At 40.7% G+C, this 12,444-nt stretch overlaps 1 long non-coding RNA gene and 1 pseudogene across 2 annotated transcripts in view; one reads left to right on the forward strand and one right to left on the reverse strand.

Moving 5' to 3' along the window:
• The window catches only part of LOC138742283 (uncharacterized), a 30,938-nt gene that overhangs the window by 520 nt on the left and 17,974 nt on the right, over positions 1–12,444 (reverse strand). Inside the window, exons 1-2 of one of the 2 annotated variants that reach the window (XR_011344046.1) lie at positions 3,162–3,246; positions 2,979–3,075 (exon numbers count right to left, since the gene is read on the reverse strand). This is a non-coding gene — a long non-coding RNA (uncharacterized lncRNA). Of the gene's footprint in view, positions 1–2,978; positions 3,076–3,161; positions 3,247–12,444 lie in introns of those variants that run through there. The other variant, XR_011344034.1, reaches the window with a different exon arrangement.
• Positions 6,757–7,730, forward strand: LOC138753982 (T-complex protein 1 subunit zeta pseudogene; annotated as a pseudogene).

A 12,444-nucleotide genomic window follows, 5' to 3' on the forward strand; every position in this document is an offset into this window, starting at 1 on the left:
TTCGATGCAGAAACATGTCAATCATTAGTCACCCATTCACATTAATCCCAACATTCTCATCGACACATTCAAATTCTACCTCTCACCTACAGACTGGAAATAAGTGACAGTGGCCAATTAACCTACCAACTGGCACATCTTTCGAATGTAGGAGGAAGCCAGAGAACCCAGAGGAAACATATGGAGCCAAGGTGAGAATTTCCATATCTGTTGAAAGAGAAGCCACCAATGGTTTGGATCTGTGACTCTTCATCAGAACTGGGAAAGTGAGAGATTCAAATAAGATTTCAGTTGGTGGGGGAAGGAAAGTCTAGAACAAAGGGAATGTCTGTGATAGAATGAGTTGAAATGGGTTACTAACTCGAGTAATACAGCTGTGCTTATAACAGAGATCCCCATCATCCATAATAGTGTCAAGTCTTCAACTTGTGTTATACTTCCTCAGTGATTGTTGTGTGGATCTGTACTGGCTGATTTCAATTTCTGGATCATTGCAAGAATACTTCCTACCTATCTGCTCCCACATTTTACCTGTCAAGAGCGACAAAGGATCTATTATATTTCCTTTGTATTTATAGATAGATGTCATTTCAAACCATTTGACTATGCAAGCTCTCAGAACAATACACTCTTTCTCTGTAACCATATCTCCCTCATGTACTCATCAACTCTGATTCTCCTATGACCAGTTAATTTAACTAATGAACCCACATATAATTTGGTTGGCAGAGGTGCAAGAGCTCTTGGGGATGCCACAGGCAGTCACATGGAAAAAGGGTATGACAGAGCTAAAGAAGCTGGATCGGTGTCGGGTTCAGGTTTGAAGCACGGTCTACCCTAGGGGCTCCTGCAGATAAATCATCAAGATGTGGTTGCGGCTACAGAGCACTCAGTTATGTCGGGAAGTGGTTGTGGCTATGGTGGAGCCTGAAACGATGGTGGTTAAGTCAGGAGGTTGCAGGGCGATCAAAGACAGGCTTCACATTCTGCAACTGAAGGCCTTCCACCAGGCCACAATGCCAACGGCTCTTGACAGTTTCTAGAAATCGGGACCAAGAGTCAAGGTGACGTGATGAAGAGCAGACAACTGATTAGGGGAGGCAGTCCCATTGGGGGAGGTGGTGTAAATCTCGAGCACTTATTCAGTCTGACGATGACTTCCTTTCTTTAGTTTTTGCAAAATTTAAATCGAACATCAAAATGCAGAGCATATCCGAGGTCAGGAGGGAATGCAGCTCACTGGATGTACGACAGAGAACTACTTATATTGCTGTGATGTTAACCCAGTAATAAATGATGAAAAGTACAGAGAGCACTGTCAATCACTGCATTTAACCTTTCTCAAAGGCCTTCATTCACCAAAATGGATCAGGAATATTTTTACCGTTCCTTATGGCTATAGACTGCGTGCAGGTCAGTGGAATTAGGCCAAAACAAAATGGTTTGGCGCAGACTAAAAGGGCCAAAGAGCCCTGTTTCTGTGCTGTAATGTTCTATGGTTTATATCTGCTTCACTCTGGCATGTAGTTCAGAGTCCTAACCAATGTAATGGCCCCAGTGCAGTCTTGATCAAGCATGCACCAGTCATCTTCTCAATCTTCCTCATTGCATTTTGCAACTCCCATCTGACATGTTTCTTACTGGCGTGGAATTAATCTGCATAATGAATGGGAAATTGTTCAACCTTCATCTTCATTCTAGAATCAAGATCATCCAAAACCCAGTCAACAGTGCAAAAATGGCTGCCACGTCTGGGTCCATCTGGATCCTGAACTCTGAAGAAAAAAAAAATGTTCTCTACGAATACTGTCAACTAAAACTTCCAATATTGCCTAAATATCTGGAAAGGAACTGAGCACATGAATCTTTATGATGGGAGTTTGCAGCCACTTGAGTACAATCAATGTTTTACCATTGGAGGATAATAAAGATAACATTTAATTACAGGATTCAAACTCACAAAGCACCCATCCATATATCCCACCTGTGAACAGTATGCTGATCCCATGTATGTATCTCCTTCTATCACGGTATATACATAATTGGACTCGAAGGCAAGGAAGAAGTAGAGGAATTCTATTCCTTCTATCTCTCATTCTCCATAATTATGTCTGCCTCAAGAGCACAGCCATCCATGCTTTTCTAAACTGTTACATTTGTTCTATTATGAACTGTCGCCCACTAGGGATGTTCTGTTATGAGCTCTATCTCTGTTACTTGCCTTTTCAAGCAGCAACATTAAAGAGTCTGCAAAATTTGTAGTGACTACTTCACAGTAATTAATTGGTTGTAAGGAATTTTGTGAACATTTCTAAGTTCCACTTCTAATCCAACTACACTTCAATTATTGGCAGAGATCTTAATAATACTGACCCGTAGTGAAATGGAAAGACTGGTGCAAGACATCATAAGTGGGTTTATAAAGTAGCACAACTATAATTTTATGTCATCGGAATAGGAAATAATTTTGCACTGATTGGGACAGGGTCAGTGCAAAGATTTGTGGGCATGAACCCCCCCAGAATGAGGTGTTGTGCTCTCCCACTCCCCCACCCACTCTCAACCATCACATGCTATCAGCCCCACCCACGGCTGCATCACTAGCATCTAGGTTGACATATGCTATCGCATCTCCACTCTCCCTCCGGCTGCGTCCGTCAGCACTGGTGGGTCCCACGCATCAGACAACACCCTCATAGTGCCACCCAAATTGGTACATTTTCAGTCGACAGCAGCACCACCTCCCCTGCTGAGTGAGTTCTCGAGCACTATAATGTGCCCACCTCTAATTTTCCAATGACCCCCGCCCCCACCCTTCTAATGTTCAATCTGACACTAATCCTGGCTTACATCTTCAGCCATTGCATCAGGGCCTCAAAAAAACTGCATTAATTCTTTTCGATTTCAATAAAAACAGAGATTTACAATCACGTCAACTGTCTATTCACGTCTGAGAACACCTGAGGTGTGAAACTAACCTTTAGTGTGAGTGTCGCTGTTCATGACTTGCGTTTATCGAGTTTCCATGGTAACAGAAAAGTAATCAAATAAGAGAAAAGCACAGATGTTGAAAATCTGAAATTAAAAAAAGCAGAAAAATCTGTAAATACTCAGCAAGATCAACATCCATGGAGAGAGGAGTTATATTTCAAGATGATTACTTTTATCCAAACCAAGAAAAACTTGAATTCATGTACGCTTCAAATTGCATAGAAGGCAAAGAAGAATACAAAAGGGAATATTTGTGATGGAGAAAGAGAGACTAAATGTCACAAATGGTGATGGTGTTGGCTAAAAGAACACACTAAAGGTGAGTGACACACAGGAGACTGCAAATACTGGTGTCCAGAACAATAAATAATCTTTTGGAGCTACACAGCAGGTTGAGCAGCTCCACTCACTGTTGCTTCACCAGATTGTTTATTGTACAGGTACACAATCCTTTATCCAGAACCCTTGGGGGACCGTGTGTTCCGAATTTCGGATTTTTCCAGATTTTGGAAAGCCAGATTTAAGCCCACGTAAATTGTGCTGCTGATCTCCCCCTCTCGCCCGCCCGACTCATGCTGCCGGTCTACCCTCCTCGCCCGCCTGACTCGCGCAGCTGGTCTCTCCCCCCACCTGGCCGACTCACGCTGCCAGTCTCTTCCCCCACCTTCCCGAGTCGTGCTGCCGGTCTCTCACCCACCCAAGTCACGCTGCCCGTCTCTCTCCCTCCTCCCCCGATTCGCGCTGCCGGTCTCTCCCCCTCGGCCCCCCCCCCAACTCGGACTGCTGTCTCTCTCCCCACTTGCCGGATTTTGGAGCTTTCCAGATTTTAGATGTCTAGATAAAGGATAGTGTACCTGTACTAAAAGCTAGTTGATCACAGATTATTTTGGACATAGTACAGTACAGGCCCTTTAGGCCATAGTGTGGTGCTGACCTAACATCCTACTTTAACAACTGCCAAGAATTTTCCTTGTTATACGTTGGTGATCTCTGGACAGAACTGGCCAGTGCTAAGGCAAGCAAGCCCTGGTTATCTGAAAGTGGTAAAATTAGCCTTGAGAGAAAGGTGCTGTTTATCAAAATAAAATTGTTTTCTTGGATGAAAGAGGGTAAATAAAGAAAGATCAAAGTTGGAGTGAGGTGGAGAATTAGAGTGACAGAACTAGAAATGGGTTCATCCTCATGGATTAAACGGTGTCCTGGACAACATTTGGATTCTCTAAAACAGAGAGGAACAGACTGCGAATGCTGTATACTAAAATGAAGGAAGACGAGTGAACTGTAACTAACCTCAAAGTTGGGCCATTGGGAAGAGATGAGGGAAAAGGGCAAACTTTTCATTTCCTGCAATGTAGGGAAATGCCATAAAAATGATAGGATTTATTGCTGGAAATGAAAGAGTGAAACTGAGAACTTGCCATTTTAGTGCGGAGAGAAGGGGAAGATGTGGTTATAAAAAAGAGATGACAAAAAGTGGAGGCTGTGTGGAGGCTGAGGTCATGGGAACCCTTATCCTCGTGTGGGTGAGAGGGAATAAGAATAGAAGAAATGAACATGTACTGTACAATGGAGTTGTAAACTGAGAAAATGAAATTGAGTTTGGGTTAGAATTACTGGAAGCAGCTAACCTTTATCCTCAGATAGAAACAGATCTGTCAAAACAATCTCACCCGCCACCACCTAAAACATACAAAATGTCCTCTACAATGCAACATTTTTACCCTGTGAAAAAGACTAACTGTCTATCCTATAAACACCTCTCATTATTTAATCAACTTTTATCATGTCTCCCACAGCCTCTGACACTCCAGAGAAAACAACCCAAGTCAGTCCAACAAGCTCATAAAAAATACTGGAGGAATTCAGCAGGTCACACAGTGTCTAGAGGAGGTAAAGATATGTCGCCAATGTTTTGGGCCTCCTGTGGATGCTGCTTGATCTGTTGAGTAGCATTGTGACAGACCCTTCTGGTCCACGAGCCCATGCCACCCAAGTACCCCAATAAACTTACAACCCCTGCATGTTTTGAAAGTTCCTCCAGCATTTTTGTTTTTTTATCCTGGTAAACCTCTTCTGTACCCTTTCTGTACACTTAACAAATTCTCCATATCCTTCCTGTAATGTTTAATATAAGTGCAACACGAATTCCTTACTTTTATACTCAGTTAGGGATTGTGAATGTGTTATTATGCATGTAAATAAGAACAATGTTTCCTAGCATGCAATGTGCATAGTTTGGCAAAAACTGGAAGTGCTGTATATGATGGGAGTCATGAGCATTGTCAGTTATTGTCAGATGAAGACAATTGGAAGTTGTTGGAGGTACTGGAAGCAACACAAGGAAAATAAAATTGGTTAACTGATAAACCATGTGAAGTTGTTCTTCATGAAAGTGTCTGAATGAGTAAGAGAAGACAATAGTTCATGACCATGGATAAGTTCAGTCCTTCTACACTAATGCAGTTTATCAGCAATCTAGCCGATCATTGAAAATGCTTCAAACATTGATTCAATGTTTATTTAGAGGCTAGTGGAGCGGGAGAGACCGATGGAAAACGGAAAGCGTCTATATTTTGGCACGTGATGGCTGAAAATTCCTTGGACATCTATAACAGTTTTCAAATTGATGAGACAGCTTTCACGTTGGACACTCTGATGACAAGATTTGAGGAGTATTTGGTCCCAAGTAAAAGCGTCACGTATGAGAAATTCAAGTTTTTCTCCTGTGACCAGAAACAAGGTATGAACTTTGATTAATACTTAGCTGAGCTTCACACATCGAGTAAATTCTGTGAGTTAGGAGATTTGAAAAATTCACTCATTAAAGACAGAATAGTTTGCAGAATCCCTGATAATACACTTAGAGAAAGACTGTGAAAAAGATTTGACACTGGAAAAAGGTGTGAATGTGTGTAGGGCAGCAGAGACCACATGAGCACAAGTTGAGGAGCTGCACAGGATAGACACAGCAGCGCATGTGATGAAGGCATATAGGCAGAGCACCAGGAGTTTCCCAAAGCAACAACAAAGCAAAGTGATTAGCTCAAATAGCAAATGCGGCAGGTGCAGAGGTAGACATATTCCAAAGATGTGTCCTGCCTATGGAAAGTTGAACAATAAATGTGGGGAAAAAAATCACTTTGCAAAGTGCTGCAAGACAGGGGATACCAAGAGAAAGGTATACACAATAGAGGATGAAATGGAGGAATTCCTCATTGATTCACTACACACTGCTGCAGCCAGAAGATGGAGATGGAATCTTTATTTTGACCTTCTTCCAAAGAATCACTTTTCTCATCAACATCAAAGGAGTCACTTGTGCGAACTGCTTCAAGGGAGACACTTAATCAAATTGACACTGATGTTCCAACCTCTGGTCCCATCTTTGATCCATCTTCATAAATAGAAAGTGTGACAGAAGATTCTTCAGGGACTGTTGTGAGCCTTAAATGGGATCCCAATTTTGTAGGATTGGAGGATTACATGAGGAGTTGGCCAATATAACTGATTCTGCTTCTCGAAATAATGATGATCTTTGGCAAAACAAGAAAATAATGAGTACCACAGGCCAGTCCAGACACTGACCTATGATATTGATATATTGAAGGGAACAAATGATTCCCTTGAGTGCCAGATATGGAAGACAGGTATAATATGGAGGCCACTAATGCCCAGGACACCATTTCTCAGCTTAAGGTTGAAACCGGTCATTTGAAAGATGAGATGGCTCACCATTTGCACGAATATCAGAAGAAAGACCTGTAAATGCTGGAGCATGTGAAAATATCCAAAGAAATAGGTTGAGAGACTCTTATCAATGTTACCAGGAAATTATTATGCACAAAGCTCCACAATAAATTGGCAACTGTCTTGGCAGAGGCTGTGGTCAATGCAGTTCTGACAGTGAATAAACCAAATGAGTCAATGGATCTCTTCATGGTTGAAATTATGGAGATTAAACACAAGTTAAAAACAGAGTGACACATTGTGAAGGGAATAGTTCTGGATCATGGTGTTCGGCCCTCAAACAGGAAAAGGATGGAAGATACTTACGCACTCACCTGCTGCATTTCACTGAAGTATGAAAAGGTGGATATAAATTCTGGACTCTTCAATAAAAGTGCTGAGGGAAAAAAATTGTGCAAGCACCGAGAAAGTTCATTGAAGACAGTTAACAAAATTATAGCACTGAAAAGTAAAGTTTGTGGAGATTTAAAAACAAAGATTTGTAGTAATTAACCAAAAGACTTTCGATCCATTGTTATTGGATGCATTTGCAAAAGGAGGTATTGTGGCCTTGAGAAGAGCAAAGCTTGCTTGTGGAGGAATTGCTATGAATTTTGTGGAGAACCTCACCCCAGAATTCTTGGGCCATGCTGGACTTGTACATGAGCATGCTTTGGGTGAAGAAAAGTTCACCTTTTTTGAGCAAAGCAATGCTCAGTCAGTTACATTGCTTCTCAAGGGTCCAAGTAAACACACTTTAACACCAATCAAAGATGCAATTGTGTGATGGTCTGTGTGCAGTGAAGAATGCAATTGAGGATGGATGAGTGGCAGACGTTTTGATCAAACACAAGGCCAACATAAAGGGCAGAGCAGAGTTGTGAGTGCAGAATTTTGCAGATGCTCTGTTGATTATTCCCAAGGTACTTGCACAAAACGTAGGATATGACCCTGAAGAGACATGCATAAATTCAGTCAGAATACTCTTAAAAACAGTCAATTTGCTGGAGTAGACTTGAACTATCCAGTGAACAGGGCAGAAAACAACCTGCATCTTCTGAGCAAGAAGATTGACCACAGGCACGCGAAACAGATTAATGAAGGGCAAGTTCTGCTGCAACATTTGTATTGTTCAGTGTTTGTGTGACTTGCTGACATTTTGCTGGTATGAAATTCATCCCAGTCGAACCTCAAAAAGAAAAGTTGTACCACTTTAAGAAAGGCCTTGCCTGTTAAATGAATATATCATTTGTGATTCTTGCAAAACCAATGCAGATGGTCAATAGCTGTCTAGTCTACTGTATCTTGCACATAATCTGTAAATATGCTTGCTATGTAAATGTAGTATTGTGTTTTTGTTATGTAACAGGGAAAGATGTATTATTATGTGCATATTAAGATCTACATTTCCTGCATGCAATGTGCGTGGTTGGTGGAAACGGAAGTGATGTATATGAGGGGAGTTATTGTTGAAGACAGTTGGAAGTTGTTGGAGGCAATGGAACCAACGCAAGGAAAATAAAATCAGTTAACTGATAAACCCACGTAATGTTGTTCTTCTTGAAAGAACAAGCATAACAAGCTTGGCCTTCTGCTCACAAATCCACGCTAACTATCCCTTAGAAGAATGTGCTTCTGTAAATGTTCATAATTCCTGTTCTTAAGAGTCTTCTCCAATAATTTGCCCACCACTGATCTAAAGCACATTGGTCTATAATTCCCTGAATTCTCCCTATTACCTTTTTTGCAATTCTCCAGCACCTCCCCTGTAGAAAAGTATAAGACAATAAACACATTATCATTAAGATCAAGCCTCAAAGTCTCTACACCACACACATCCTGACTCCACATCTTCTCCAAAATCATCAAGCAGAGATTTTCTTTTAAGACGTACAGCACGGTAACAGGCCATTACAGACCATGAGCCCATGCCACCCAATTTGCACCCAATAAACCTACGAACCCCTGGTATATTTCGAATGGTGGAAAAAACCCACGCAGACACGGGGAGAACATATAAATTCCTTACAGACAGCGCAGAATTCAAGCCCCAGTCCTCATCACTGGCGCTAGAAGAGTGTTGTGTTAACCGCTATGCTAGCTGTGCCACTTTCTGTAGCTGTGAGCCACATATTGCAAAACCATCCAAAACCAGTTTACAGCTGATGCTAAAATTTTCATGATTCTATTTTGTTGATGCTGTATTGATTTGTTTATTTGGCAAATTGACAACTGAGCAATGTGTACACAGACACGGAGTCAAAGAAGTTGATAAATAGAAATGATGGTAACAGGAAACAATTACAAGTTGAATGCACACCCGGAATCAGCTGATTAAAGGAAATAAATCAAGAATTGCCACTGAGATCCTCAATTATGATTTGATTTGCTGATTCAATAAAGTGTCGTGTTCCATGTATATTCTCAGCTTTTAAAATTATTGAAACTACCCTTTTTATTCATTTTTTTAGTTAGGGGACATAGTTGCAGCTATTAATTTTCTATATTCATTTAAAGATATAGCACAATGACAGCTCCTTCTAGCCAACAAGCATGTGCCACGAAAGTACATCCATGTGAACAATTAAACTACTCATCCCATAAATCTTTGTTATGTGGGAGGAAATCTGAGCACCCGGAGGAATCCATTGCAGACATGGGGAGAACGTACAGCCTCCTTGCAGACCGCGTCAGAATCAAAAACAGGTCACTGGCACAGTAATAGTATTGGACTAATCACTATGCTAACAGCTTTTATGTGTATTGTGACAGATTGTGTTGTGTCTGTATTGTATATAGGTATGTTTTTGGGAGATAAATTGGGGCAGGTTTTCTTAGAGTAGGCCACATAAAAACACTTCAAAACTGATCTCATTTAAAACACAGGAGCTCTGTTCAAGCCACTCAGGGTGGCTCCTGGGGCCTTTGCAAAAACTATGGGGAGTGCCCAAGGGACTTCACTATTGAGTTATTGTTTTGAAAAGCTACAGATGAAGAGATCAGAGGAATAGTTTGGAGCAACAGGCTGTCTGGAGTGCAGCTTGCTGTTCTAATAGGGTCCTGTTGTCTTGCAAGCAGAGAGAGTAAATCAGGCTTTTTCTCTGTGAGAGAGATTTAGAGATCTGTTCTGCAGTGCTACAGGACTGGAACAGGACAAGCTGGAAAGCTTGTGGAAAACCCATTTGGAAGACAGGTTGTGAGTGCTTAGTTCAGCCTGGTCAAAGGTCTTGTGGTTCATGCAAGAGGCGAGGACTGGCTGTGTGATGCGCTGTTGAGCAGAAAGCAGACCATAAAACATAAAGTATGTTCAACAGGCTTTATTCTACATAAACTTCCACAGAGGTGGCTGTAAGAGTGCTGTGCAAAGCTCTGAGACTGACCTCAAGGGGCCAGATCTCACTTGTATCCCATAGGGTGATTGGCAGTTGAATAGGTGTGGCTTGGTCCATTCAGGTTGGCTGATTGACAGCCAGTCAGGTGTTGCCTTGTCTTCCAGTGCTCTTCTGCAGGTACACAGGTTGCCCCCTGCAGTGGGCTTGAAATATGGGAAACAAAAAGAAACACTGTGGTGACCTGAAAGAAAGAGGTTATCATCTGGAAAATCCTGGTTGGGCAAGTTTCTTCGGCAAGACACTGAAGTGGTTGATCGGAAGGAATCAGTTTGTGTGTGCAATGAGCAACAAATTTCTCGCTGAAAACCGACAAGAATCTTCCTGAGCAGTAACCATTTACCTTTCAAGCCTGGTGAACTTCATAAATGTTCAATTTGATGCACAGTATAAGAATTGCCTGCAACCAGCAAACTTGGAGGAATGATAAGTGAGATTGGACTGTGAATCAAAGAACTTTTTAAAACTTACACACACATTGCATACACGTGTGCTTACAATTAGAAGGGGGTTAAGTTAGGTTAGTTAAGTTAATAGTGATAAGTTAAAGTGTGATTCTATTTTCATGTTTAAAGATCATTTAAAGCAACTTTTGTTTAAGTAACTATTTGTCTTGGTGAATATCTATTGCTGCTGGGTTTTAGGGTCTTCTGGGCTCGTAACAGTATGCCTTCACAAGATGGATCACAGCAGTTAAAGAAAATAATTCACCACCTACTTCTCGAGGGCAAGTATTGATGTACAATAAATGTTTGCCACACCAGGGATAATATTTATATCCTGTTAACAATAAATATGATAGCTGTGTAAAATTCTAAAGCATTGGTTAAATTGCCACATATAAATCAGTACAAAACAAAGGACACATACTATGAATTATTGCATGGCCAATAATATTGTTCCCATACTTAACATTTCCATATTATTAAAAGGTGAAATTGCCAATTTTCCCAGGAAAACAAAAGAGCATATTATCTAAATTAAGGAATACAGCAGACTTCTGAACTAGATATTCTAGTCCCTGATCAAAAGGACTATTAGGCAGGTATTAGGCAACCTAATATTATTGTTTATTGCCAGAAGAACTGAATATAAAATTAGGAAAATTATCTTTCAGATATATATGGCCTTCATCTGAAATGCCTTGTTTTGTATTGGACTCCTTATTTGTAGAAAGATGTTAATGTATTCATCAACAGTTTACTTGAAAAATACCTGGAATGGGGAATTGTATTTTGAAGAAATGATGGCTTGGCATGTGTTGGCTGGAGTTTAGAATGGGGATGTGACTGGAATGTATAAGAAACTGGGAAAATCTTATCAGACCACCTAGACCAAGGGTCACTGTTTCAAAGCCATCCATTTAAGTTAAAAATCAAGAGCTCTGGAGTTCTAGAAATAAGATTAAAAAAAAAACAATTTCAGAGAGTTGTGACATTTTAAAAAATATCTTTCTTAAAGGGCAGTGCTTTGGAATCCATGTCCTGGTTTTCCGGGACTAGTTTTATATCCAACCACCAGCTGATTTATACTGATAGTCATATGGTAAACAAAGGTTTACTCATCAATCCAGACACAAGGTCACAAGAAAAAAAAACTGAAGCAGGCCAGTTGGCCCATCGAGTCTGTTCCGAAGTATATATTATGAAAGGTTAAAAATAGCCAGAGTCCAAAGGGCAGAGGCTGACTTCTTAATAATCTGGGGTGGTGAAAGGAACAACAAGTGAAACAAAACATAATTACAGTTCTTTGCTAACAAAAATGTAGCAATAAATAAAGCATATATAGGGATAAAAGAATAAAATATAGACAAATAATAATATAGGGATAACATTTATATTGATTGGATTTAGAATTGTCATGCCTGCAGAAAGCAGAGCATAGTAGGGTATAGAATATATTCTGCCTGGAGGTCAGTGACTACTTAAGTTCCACTGGGATCTGTTGTGGGGCCCCTGCTCTTTGTGATTTTTATAAATTACCTGGACGACAAATTAGACGGGTGGGTCAGTAAGTTTGCAAATGAGATAAAGGTTGGAGAAGTTGTGTATAGTGTTGAAGGTTACAACAGGGTGCAGATTTGGGTGGAAATGTGGCAGATGGAGTTCAATCGAGATGTGTGAAGTGATGCATTTTGGAAGGTCAAACTTGAAAGCAGAGTGCATGGTTAATGGCACAGTGGGGAAGATCAGAGGGACCCTGGGGTCCAAATCTATAGTTCTCTCAAGGTTACTGTGCAGGTTGATAGGACATTTCAGAAGGTCTATTTTATGCTGCACTTATTTGTTGAGGAATTGAGTTCTTTGTGAAAGGTTCTAGATACAGAGGAGTGTTTATC

The sequence above is a fragment of the Narcine bancroftii genome, chromosome 1 (genome assembly GCF_036971445.1).
Source record: "Narcine bancroftii isolate sNarBan1 chromosome 1, sNarBan1.hap1, whole genome shotgun sequence".
NCBI classification, from domain to species: Eukaryota; Metazoa; Chordata; class Chondrichthyes; order Torpediniformes; family Narcinidae; genus Narcine; species Narcine bancroftii.